The sequence below is a fragment of the Orycteropus afer genome, unplaced genomic scaffold (genome assembly GCF_000298275.1).
Source record: "Orycteropus afer afer isolate SDZICR_OR568_19922 unplaced genomic scaffold, OryAfe1.0 scaffold00045, whole genome shotgun sequence".
Classification (NCBI taxonomy): Eukaryota; Metazoa; Chordata; class Mammalia; order Tubulidentata; family Orycteropodidae; genus Orycteropus; species Orycteropus afer.
The window spans coordinates 4,003,783-4,015,996 of record NW_006921632.1 but is presented as its reverse complement, the minus strand read 5'-3'; the positions used below and the strand labels follow the sequence as shown (position 1 = coordinate 4,015,996).

The window sequence follows — 12,214 nt, the reverse complement described above, 5'->3', positions numbered from 1 at the left end:
CAGTTTGTCATCCAACTGGTACCTGCAGTACATCTCACTGGGGTCTATGTGTGAAAGGGTTTTGCAACTCTATTCTGTTGAATCAGACTCTGCCATTCCTTAATGATGTCTTGGGCACATTTCAAAGCCTTGGAATTTCTTTCTGTTATTTTATGACTGTTACAATCTTATCATTTTAATTTCAAGTTCAATTTGAATATCAGCTTCACTTCTTGCCACTCATTGTACCCAGGGCAAGGTTGATTTATATCCCACACTGCTTAAACTGAAGGGTATGGAAGGTGGTCTGACTAAGAACTCTTTCCCGATTCTCTCTTCATAGCCAAGCTCTTAGACTGTTCTGAGGGACAGAAAATGGTTCAAGGCATTTTTTCCTGCTAACCATGTGGCTGGCAGTTCAAACCCACCAGCCACTCCTCGGAAGGAAGGTTGGGCAATCTACTTCCGTAGTGATTCTGCCTTGGAAACCCAAGGAGAGGTCGCTATGAGTCGGGTTCAACTCCACAGCACATAACAACAACAGCATGATGGTTTTCTGTTGATTTTCACTTTCTCTAACTACTATCATTGGTCATCAATATCTACTATGCATCAGGTTGGATATGTTCCCAAAGATACATTCTTTTAGTCATCTATTTCTTCATTCTGTTCCAAAAATGCATAAGCAGAGTTTCACTATTGTAAGTTATGTGGTAATAATCATCTTTATGCAGTGAATCTTCTCTTTTGTTTTTAGGATTATATCCAGGATTGGAAGTTTTTTGTCAAAGAATATACCCATTGTTGTTAGGCTCTGGATCTATACTACAGAAATATTTTCCAAAATAGTTAAATGAAATGAAATTGGTGCCTGTTGTACATGAAGTGTCTCCTTTATTTCACATTTGTGCATACAATGTTAGTAGCTGTTATGGGTTGAATTTTGTTTCCCCAAAAGAGATACTGAAGTTCTAACCCCTGACATCTGTAAATGTGACCTGGTTTAGATGTAGGATCTTTGAAGATGTTGTCAGTTAAGTTAACATGAGGTCATACTGGAGTTGAGTGTATCTTAATCCAATGTGAGTAATGTCCTTATAAAAGAAGAGACGCAGAGAGAGGAGAGAACAACATGTGACCATAGATGCAAAGATTGCAACTGCAAGGCAAGGAATATTTGGGATGACCCTAAGTGTAGACAGACAATAAAGGATCTTCCTCCAAAGCCTTCAGAGAAAATAAGGCCCTGCCAACAGCTACAATTCAGACATCTAGCCTCAAGAACTATGAGACAATACATTTCTGATGTTTTAAGTTACCTACTTTCTGGTACTTTGTATAGTAGCCCTAGAAAACTAATACAGTGTCTTTACTTTTGTTCCTTTAACGAACAAGCAATGATATATAAGTACTATTTTATTTTTCATTTCTTTCATTTTGAAAGAACCTGGATACTTTTCCATATTTGTTTATTATTATCTTATTGTAGTTTCAATTTTATCTCCTAAATAGTTTTAAGCATACATTCAATTGCTTATTGAATATTTGTAAATTCTCGTGTGAAGGGATAGTTTAACTCTTATCAAATGTTAAATGGCTGAAGTGACATTTTATTATTTATAAAATTTAGTTTCATGTTTAATATGCTTCTTTGTTATGTATGCTTTTTGTAATGTTCTTAAAATTACATGTGATTCTGTAATACTCTTAAATCATGTATTCCTCTATAAGGTTGCTTCTGTAATGATCCTAAGCCACAGATGTATAAGTTACACATAGTAAAACTTGTAGTTGTTGTGAGGTGACATTGAGTCAGTTCCCACTCATTCCCACCATACCTACAACAGAATGACACACTGTCAGGTCCTGTGCGATTCTCACAATCATTGCAGTGCTTGAGTCCATTGTTGCAGCCACAGTGTCAATCTGTCTCGTTGAAGGTCTTCCCTTTTTCACTGATCCTCTACTTTACCCAGCATGATATTCTTCTCCAGGGACTGATCCCTTCTGACGACGTGTCTAAAATATAAGAGATGAAGTCTGGCCATTCTTACTCCTAAGGAGCATTGTGCTTGTACTCCCTTCTAGACTGTTTTGTTCATTCTTCTAACAGTCCATGGTACATTCAATAGTCTTCTCCACAATTATGAATATTAGAATATTTAAAATTCAAAGCATCAATTAGTCTGTGGTTCTCCTTATTCATTGTACAGCTCTCACATGCATATGATGTGATTGAAAATAACATGGCTTGGGTAAGGTGTACATTAGTCTTCAAAGTGAACTCTATGCACTTTAACATGTTTGAAAGAGGTCTTTTGCAGATTTGCCCAATGCAGCACGTCTTTGATTTCTTGATGCTGTTTCTTCATAAGTGTTGACTGTGAATTCAAGTAAAATGAAATGCTTAACAATTTCAATCTTTTTTTTGTTTAGTGTGAAGTTGTTTCTTGGTCTCGTGGTGAGGATTTTATTTATTTATTGATGTTTAAGTGCAATCCATATTGAAGGCTATATTCTCTGATTGTCATCAGCAAGTACTTCAAGGCTTCTTCACTTTCAGCAAGCAAGATCATGTACTGCATGTCACGGGCTGTTAATGTGTCTTCCTCCAATCCTGATGCTGCATTTCTCTGCATATACTCCAGCTTCTTGGATTATTTGCTCAGCATACTGATTAAGTAAGTATAGTGAAAGGGCACTGACCTGATGCCCACCTTTCCTGATTTCAATCCACACCACATCCCTTTGTCCTATTTGAACCACTGCCTCTTGATCCTTGTACGATTCCTCAGGATCACAAAGTGTTCTGGAATTCCCACTCTTGGCAATTTTATCCATTATTTGTTATGATCCCCACAGTCAAAAGTATTTTCATAGTCAATAAAACACAGGTAAACATCTTTCTGGTGTTCTTAGCTTTCAGCCAAGATCTATCTGACATCAGCAATGATATCCATCATTCCACATCTGTTCTGAATCTGGCTTGAATTTCTGGTAGTTCCTTGTCAATATACTATTGCAACCACGTTTCAATTATCTTCTGGAAAATTTTACTTGAATATAATATTAATGATATGCTATTAGTGATATAAATGAGCCTTACAAGTAGAAAATTTCTGATCTTAGACACAGAAAAATAGAAGTATGTGAAGAATTTGATGAATGTGGTAAACAATAATTAAATCAACCTTGCTCCTTCATAGTGTGATAAAAAAAAAAGATAACATAGTTAATCTTTGTAAACTAGCACTGTTTACAAAGTGCTATGAGGAACCTGCACCAAATTAGAGGTGTGTTTAAACCTTCATTCCAAGACCACCCATAAAAGATAAAATCCAGAAAGCTAATTTGGAGTCTAAACATGGAACTAACAGTGCAATTGTTAATTCTTGTTCTCCATTTCTCAATTACTGCCTTGATATCCTACTTGTGTATCCTCCCTTACTAACTTGGAATAAACTAAATGAGTTTATGCATGTCTAAAGTTAGCATTTCTGTATTTATGTTTAAGATAAAATGCTACAGGACACTCTTCATCATAAAAAAAAAACAGAAAAACAAACTCACTGCAGTCGAGTCAGTCCCGACTCATAGCGACCCCTCCTTGGGTTTTCAAAGCAGTATCTCTGTGAAAGTAGATTGCCCAATCTTCCTTGCTGGACTCTATATTTTCTCTCAATCTTTGATATCTGTCCTTACTATTTTAGTGTTTCTTTCAGTGGGTGGAAGTTCTTGATTTTAAATCATCCCAATTTAATAATCTTTTGTTTTATTAAATAACCCTCTTATGTATAGATAATAAAACCCATCTTAGGAAAAACCACTATAACACAGTATATATGTGTTGCACTAAGTAGACACACTAATACATTTTCAAAGATGTATGTATATATTTTAATATTTAGGGAAAATAATAATATGAAACATACCTGGATCCATTAAATACATACATAAACACATGGATACATTTTTAATACATATATAAATAAAGAATAACAAAATAATTTTAAATTTTCTATAAATTAAGAAAGAAAGCAAGTGTTCTAGAAAAGGGGAGTTAATTATTCCAAGCAAATATTCATTGTATCTTTTTTTACTTGCTCAATTTTTAAAGGATGCTAGAGATTTTTGAGAACATTTTGGTTTGACTGAAAATCTTATAACCAATTACAGATAAATAAATGAAAATTTAGGTTTATATAACAGTCTTTTTCTTACTTAACACCATGATAAATCCATTGAACAAATGATTCCCTACCTACTCTTATTCTGGAAACACTCAAACAGGAATGTGTTTCAGTTTGTTTAGAAATCTAAAGTTCCACCAAAGCAAATAGGTTTGACTAGGTAATTTAAGTAAATGAATGTGCTTGATGAGATTTTTATTTCTTTTATAATTATTGGTAGTGAATCACTTTTACACAGAAGATATTCTTGAAGGTAATTTCATCTGAGAAATTTAAGAAAGAGAAGAAATGGCCTTTGGAGTGTCCATAGAAAACTACTCCTTTCCTACTTGGGGAACAGTTAAATAGTCCTTGTCTACTTTGTCTCCTTTCAACTCCCACTAGGATCATAAACTTACATTTAATGATTACAGGTCATTGCATCAACCCAGATATTTCAGATGCCATCCTAAGAGATTCCCTTTAGTCCTTATAGAAGCCAATGTTGCTAATGTTCTTAACAGCTAAGTCTGATTTCAAGTTGTAGCTATTAACTATAACAACAACAGTCCCATCTATCGCTAGGACCACCAAGGGCACAGAATCAACTTTTCTAGCTGCCTAAACACAGCTTCTCTGTAGGTTGGTTACATCAGACAATACTGAGTAGCTGAGATAGGATATTAGAAGTAGGAAAAATCAAAGGGTGTTTGAGACCCTGTGAAAGAAGGAATTGCCCATGGCTGTTGCACTGTGTTAATGCAGAATCCAGTAACATTTTTCATCTTCATAGTACTTGATAAACTCAACCTTGATACAAGATATAGAACACCACCTTTTCCAGTTCATCTTCCTTCTTATCACATGAATTCAAGTAAGAGTCTTACAGCCAAGTTGAAGATCATCTGATTGGACAAATACAGGTAAGGTGTATTTGGATTATGGGAAGGATTTCCAGGCTGGGTTTATGGCTGAACAGTCAATGAGTAAGAATTCAGAAATTCCAATTCTCCTTGTCCAGGCTTGGGGCTTAATCTTATTGGAAATGACGATGACCAGGAAATCGACTGAGCCACCATAATGAATCCTATGGATGAACCAAAGTTCAGATTTCAGAGTTTAAGTATGAGGCTGGAAGCTGTGGGTACACACTCAGTGTTCAAGCAGGCACAGTTTGTTCCAAAGCAGATCTGAAGACTTTAGAAAAATAGAGTGTAGGGACATGAGCCTGATCTGGCCATGAGGGAGAAATACGGTATATGGAGACTGAGGATAATTTATCAGGATGAAAGTCAGTGAAGTTAATCCAAATATCTGTACAACAGAGATATGCAATGGATTGGACATTCTATGTCTGTTTTAAGCAGGCTGCAGAGTATGGGCTTAGGAAATGATGGGTAGGGGACTTCTTCATGTGGGGTTAAGATTAATTGCAGCAGGTATTTCCAGCAGAAACGGAGATTCAAACTCTCACAGTCCCTTGGGATAAGTTCCCAAATTCTTTCCTTGTATTGTCTTGGAAAATGGTCCAGAATATGTATGTAGTACTGAGCAGGGTTCTCTATTCTGGAAGCTGGCATAGCCAGGCCACTTAAAATATTATGTGCATGAAACCCTTTCAAGTATTTCTCTTGCTTTCTTGCCCAGATCTTCAATTTTTCTTGTGATACACATCCATCCTTGTAATGTTATAGAGAATGGGCCAGGGAGTCTACATGGAGTCCCAACCATTTCCTCTCACTTTGTTACTTCTGGTGTCTGGTGGATGTACTCTCTATATTCAATTATACACTTTCCTTTCTAAAGGAATACACTGCCAATACCTCCAAAACTGTTCATTCCTTTAAGAGACAGATTCCATTCCAAAATTACTCCAAACTGTCAATTTGCCTTTCACCTGGGGTTATTAGTTGGAGATAGCAGCTACCAATAGTAGGGGATTTTCTCATACTTCTCTTAATAAAGAATTATAGCAAATCAGCAATACCAGCAACAGCTTTGATCTTCGACAGTACTTGACCTTACTTGAGAGTTTATCTGATTTTTGGTTAGAATCACAATCTCAAAGAATAATATTGGTGATGATGATGATGACAGATATGTACCAAATAGTTAAGAATAGGTGCTTCTCAAACAGAATTTTATATAATTTCATATTTAATCCTGAAAATATTTGCACTACTATTATTATTTTCATTTGACATATTAAGGCACAGATATTTATATATCATGAACAAGATTATATATCTATTTAGTGGTGGAACTGGTATTTGAACATAGTCTGACCAAAGAATCTGCATGCCATTGTTTTATGATGCTTATTCATACCTTGGGCATTGGCTTTTAAGAATGACCCAAATTTTACCAAACATGACTTGGTTTTTCTCAGGTTTGAACCTTTGAACACATTGTTGATGCATATTAGTGCCCCCTGAAACATGTTTTCCTAGAGCATCATACACTTTCTTCAAAGTTTTGCTCAAACCCTCACAATATAAATGATAATTAATTCCTCTCTACATTGCATTTTGAGCTCAATTTGCACTAATTACACAGTTTTACACAATCCTGTCAAGAGGCATATTGAAGGTATGGCAAGTCTGATGTCTAACCTGGATGCCATATGTAGGGATCACCAATGAGCATTTTCTATCAACCTTTGAGCTTTTCATTATCTACTGAGATCATTCATCAATTTAAAACAAATTACCATAGGTATTAGTTTCTGAAGATATGCCTCTGGTCCTCTCTTCCTATGCTTCAATGGACTGGAACCATTTTAAGAACATGGAGCACATGTTATTCAGCTTTGTATTGCAACTAACTGACTCAAAATTGAGGCATAATATGAGTTAATAGTGTTTACCGAAAATTGGTGGTAGAAGAGAATCAATGCAAGGAGAAAAGTACTTAAGGCATAGTGGAACCTTGGCTGTCATGCATTTTTATATCATTTCTAGACAATAGCCTTTGTAAATGGCCTTGAAGAACCAGAGCACCATCACTGACTTCATCCTCCTTGGGCTGTCCGCAGTGCCCCATGTCCAGGCTCTGCTCTTTGTGCTCTTCCTGGGCATTTACCTCCTGACTGTGATGGGAAACTGCATGATGCTGCTAGTGATCAGGGTGGATTGCCACCTCCACACCCCCATGTACTTCTTCCTCAGTCACCTTTCTTTCCTGGATCTTTGCTTCTCTTCTGTCACTGTGTCCAAGATGCTGGAGAATTTCCTGTCTCAGAGGAAAACAATCTCATTAAGGAGCTGTCTGGCTCAGGTCTTTGTATTTGTCACTGCTGGGACGGAAGGCTGTTTGCTCTCAGTGATGGCCTATGACCGCTATGCTGCCATCTGCCACCCTCTGCTCTATGGACAGATCATGAGTAAACAGCTGTATATGCAGCTTGTGTGGGGCTCCTGGGGACTGGGCTTTCTGGATGCACTTATCAATATCCTCCTGGCTATGAACTTGGTGTTCTGTGAGGCCCACATCATCCATCATTTCAGCTGTGAGATGCCCTCTATCCTCCATCCTCCCTCTGTCCTGTTCTGATGTCTCCAGGAACATCATAGTCTTGCTCTGTTCTGCTCTCCTACATGGTATAGGAACCTTCCTCTTGGTCTTCTTATCCTATGCACGCATTATCTCCACCATCCTGAGAATGAGCTCCACCTCAGGCAGAAGCAAGGCCTTCTCCACCTGCTCCTCCCATCTCATTGCAGTGACACTTTACTATGGTTCAGGTGTGCTGCGTCATGCCATACCAAATTTGGGTTCCTTCATGGAGCTGATCTTCTCTGTGCAGTACAGTGTGATCTCTCCCATGCTGAATCCCCTCATCTACAGCCTGAAGAACAAGGAGGTGAAGGCAGCTGTGAGAAGAACTTTGGAAATGTCTTTACAACATACCAGCTGCTGCAATAAGCACAGAGGATGGTAGGTTATTGGGAATATGTTGCATCCAACAATATGTTGGGTGAGTTTAGAGTAAGGGTAATCCTGACTACCCACAATTTCTGATGCTACAAACTAAGTAAAAAATACATGAAGGAGTGGCCCAAAATTATAGGAAAGAGAGCTCATTTTAATTATTTAAGTTATTAAATAACTGTCTTAATCTAGCCACAATATTTTGTTATGAACATGCACATTCACTATTCTCATACTAAAACATTTCCCTTTAATTTTGCATTTAGTGTAATCACTTATGTCATTAATCTACCATTATATTTTTTATTAACCTTGAGAGTTGTTTAAAAAGCCATAAGTTTGATAAGATTATGCAGTCTTAAGATATACAGGAGAGAAAATCATAGATTAGAGTTGATGAGGAGCAAGACAAAGAATTCCAACTCTGTGACCATTGAAGACAGGTATAAAGAGCTGAAAGTTCTGCAGAGAGAGAGAATCACCATTGAGACACATCTCAGATTCAGATCAAATTTCCTAAAACTTTGCTGTTATGTGCAGCCAGATCTCCAGTGTGAGAGTCTGCAAGGGTCTGTGTTGGTCTAAAAACTTTGTTTCTCACGTAGTCTTCATTCACCATATGGGGGACTTACATTTTCATTATTAAATTAGGTGATCTCATCAGTGTGTCTTTTCTGTGTATATTGCAAGCCATGTGTCCTAGACAATTAATATAGTTTTGGTTTCATCCCATGTGAATTCTGAAACCATCCTTGTCTTTCAGCTGTCTAGAAACTAGTCACTGTTTAGGGCCAGTGGTTTGCTAGTTCTAAGGCCACTTCATCATGCTCATATAACAATTCACTTAACCATAAAAACACAATTTATTCTCATGTTGCTTCTGATTTGTATAATTTATCATTTACAATGGTCTAATTCATTGTGATTAAGTGAAAGTGACAAGTAATAGAAGTACAGATTATTAAATTTATTTAATATTAACCTGCACATTTTTAAAACTTCTTTCTCAAGCTCACCTTGTTCCAATGGGTACTTCTCAGGGCTTTTCATTTGACCATAAGTATCTCACAAATGATACCCTTCTATATTGGTTCTCCCAAAAACACTGAATGTATTATTACCCTTTATAGACCACAGGATATTTAAGTTCTGCTTTGCTGGTTTTTTTTTTTTTTTTTTTGTGTGTGTGTGTGTGTGTGTGTGTGTGTGTGTGATTTGGGTGGAAATTTACAGAGAAAATTCACTTTCCATACAGCAGTTCACATATACTTTGTCTCGTGACATTTACCACAATTTAACACAATGCAACATCTCCCCTCCCACTTCCTCCCCCTAGTTACCTCTTCCCTGTGTCCATCCCTTCATGCACTCCTGCCCCCTGAGCTGTCTCCCTGTGCATAAGCAGCTCTTCTCTCTCCCATGATTGTTCTCTCCAAGGAGTGTATCTACCTCAGGTAAATGTTCCACTCATATGCCTGTCTTTTGCTTGGCTGGAAGCCACAGGTGTGGGTTCAATTTCAGACCTAAAGGGCAGCTAGGGGCCATAGTCTCAGTGGTTCCACCAGGCTCTATCAGACCAGCAAACCTGGTACTCCCCCCCCTTTTTTTTTCTCCAAATGAATTTGAGTTTTTTTCCACATTGTTCTCCCTCTCTATCCATGATCTCCTACATATCCCCTTCCAAGTGGTTGCCAGTGGTAGCGGTCTCATAGTGGTATAGGCTGCAGATCAGATGGTATACCAGTTGCTAGGACTAATTGTTTCCATGAGTTTTTGGTTTTCTTCATTCTTCTTTGTTCTGATGAGGAGAGACCCCTTGTTGCATCTAGATGGCAGCTTGCTGCTTTGCTGTTTTTGACCTATGGTGAGACATCAGTTATATCTTCAAAGCCATTAGTAGCTGGAATTTTAAAAGCTAATTTGAACTTAACACCAAAACTAAAACCATTGCTATCAAGTCAATTTCAACTTATAGTGACTCCCATTGGGTTTGCAAGGCAGTAAATCTTTCCGGAAGTGGATTGCCTCATCTTTCTTCTGCAGAGTGGCTGGTGGGTTTGAATTGCCAGACTTCTTGTCAGCAGTCAAATGCCTTAGGCACTGTGCTCCCAGAGCTTCTGCTAACCAGAAAGCTGGTGGTTCAAACCCACCAGCCACTCCTTGGAAGGAAGATTGGGCAATCTACTTCTGTAGTGATTCTGCCTCGGAAATCCAAGGAGGGGTTGCTATGAGTCGGATCCAACTCAACAGCAGTGCGTTTGGTTTTTTGGGTTAGATGAGTATGTTTGGGATCTTATTTTATGCTGGGATGTAAACTAAAATGTCCACTCAATGCATGCCTTAGTCTAATCATTTTAAGAAAAAATCATTAAACTAGAGTATCTGGACTTCAACAGAAACCCCTGGGGTAAAAGCCAGATTTGGTATTCTCTTATCTGATTCAGGGAGCTCTGGTAGCATTCTGCCTAAGGCATTTGACTACTAACAAGAAGGCTGATGGTTCAAACCCACTAGCCACTCCTTGGAAGGAAGATTGGGAAATCTATGTCTGTAGAGATACTGCCTTGGAAACCCAAAGAGGGTTCTCTATGAGTCCAATCGACTTGACGGTAGTGAGTTTGGTTTTGGTTTGGTTATCTGATTTGGTACCTGCCTTCAATTTGCTTTTGCCTTTGCAGAACCCTTTTCTTATTGAAAATTGAACACAGTATTTTAAAATGATGATTTTTTAGAATACTAGAATACTCTGTCCAGTACTATGACACTTGCAATTATGCTATTTTTCACTTGCAATTATCATTGATCATATACAGGCCACTATACATCAAAAAAAAAAAAAAAGGCAATATTTCCAATTTCTTTACTTATCTACATATTTTCTTTGGAATCTTTCCATGCATATATAAATCCATCACAACCTTTCTGGTAACTGCATAATATATTCGCATAAAAAAACTCAAACCAAAACTGTTGCTGTCAAATTAATGCAGCTCATAGTGACCATATAAAATAGAATAGAACTAGCCCCATGCCAGCCACTTCTTGGAAGAAAGATTGGGCAATCTACTTCTGTAGTGATACCACCTCATAAACCCAAGGAGGGGTCGCTATGTGTCAGGTCCGACTCCATGGCAGTGAGTTTAGTTTTTTGGCATGGTGTTTCCAATATTGTAAAAAAAAAAAAAAAATTTTTTAAACACTTTATTGTGATTTGTGTAAAAATTTAGAGAGTAAATTGGTTTTCCAACCAACAGTTCATACATATTTTGTTTCATGGCACTAACTGAAATCCCCAGAATGTCACATCATTCCTCCCACTTCCTCCCTGTATTTGCTGTTCATTCTTCTTTCCTATTTCTTCCTGTGTTCTGAATTTTATCTCTGGGAAAGTACTGACTTTTCCATCTTATAAGGTTGTTCAAAGGAGAGAATATCTCCCTGGTGTGATATTTTACCTTACAGGTCTGTCTATTGTTTGACTGAAAGTTGAGCTATAGGGAGTGATTCAGGTCCAGACTTGAAGGATGTCTAAGGACCATAATTTCAGAGGTTCCACCCATCTCTATCAGACCAGTAAATCTGATTTTGAGTTTTGTTTCACCTTTTTCTCCCACTCTATTGAGAACCTTCTATTGTGATCCATTTCAGAGCATTCAGCAGTGGTATTTGGGCACCATGTAGTTCTTATGGTCTCATGGTTTTGGAGGTTGAGATTCATGTGGTTCATTAATCCTTTGGACTAATTTTTTTTTTATGTGTCTTTGATTTTCTTCACTCTTCTTTGCTCTGGATGGGGAGAGAGCAATAGGTGCACCTTAGATGGTTGCTCACAAGTTTTTAAGACCAGTCACTTCTCAGCAAAAATGTAGAATATTGTCTTCATGGACTATGCTACATCAATTTATTACCTTGATGTCTTCTGAGACTATGGTCCTGAGCCACCAGGCCCAGTGACTTTTTCCTTCAGGGTGTTTTGTTTTGGCTAAAATATTGTCATAATTTGCCACCTGCATCTCAACTATACAACAGCATATTCATTGCTGTATTTTCATAGATACTACATAGAAAAATCTTCTGTGAAATATATGTATATTAATGGATGTAGTACCATTCAACTTCCCACACTTGTTCAGCTT

At 37.5% G+C, this 12,214-nt stretch overlaps 1 pseudogene; it reads left to right on the top strand.

Moving 5' to 3' along the window:
- Positions 1–7,124: 7,124 nt before the first annotated feature.
- Positions 7,125–8,088, top strand: LOC103194548 (annotated as a pseudogene).
- Positions 8,089–12,214: the final 4,126 nt, after the last annotated feature.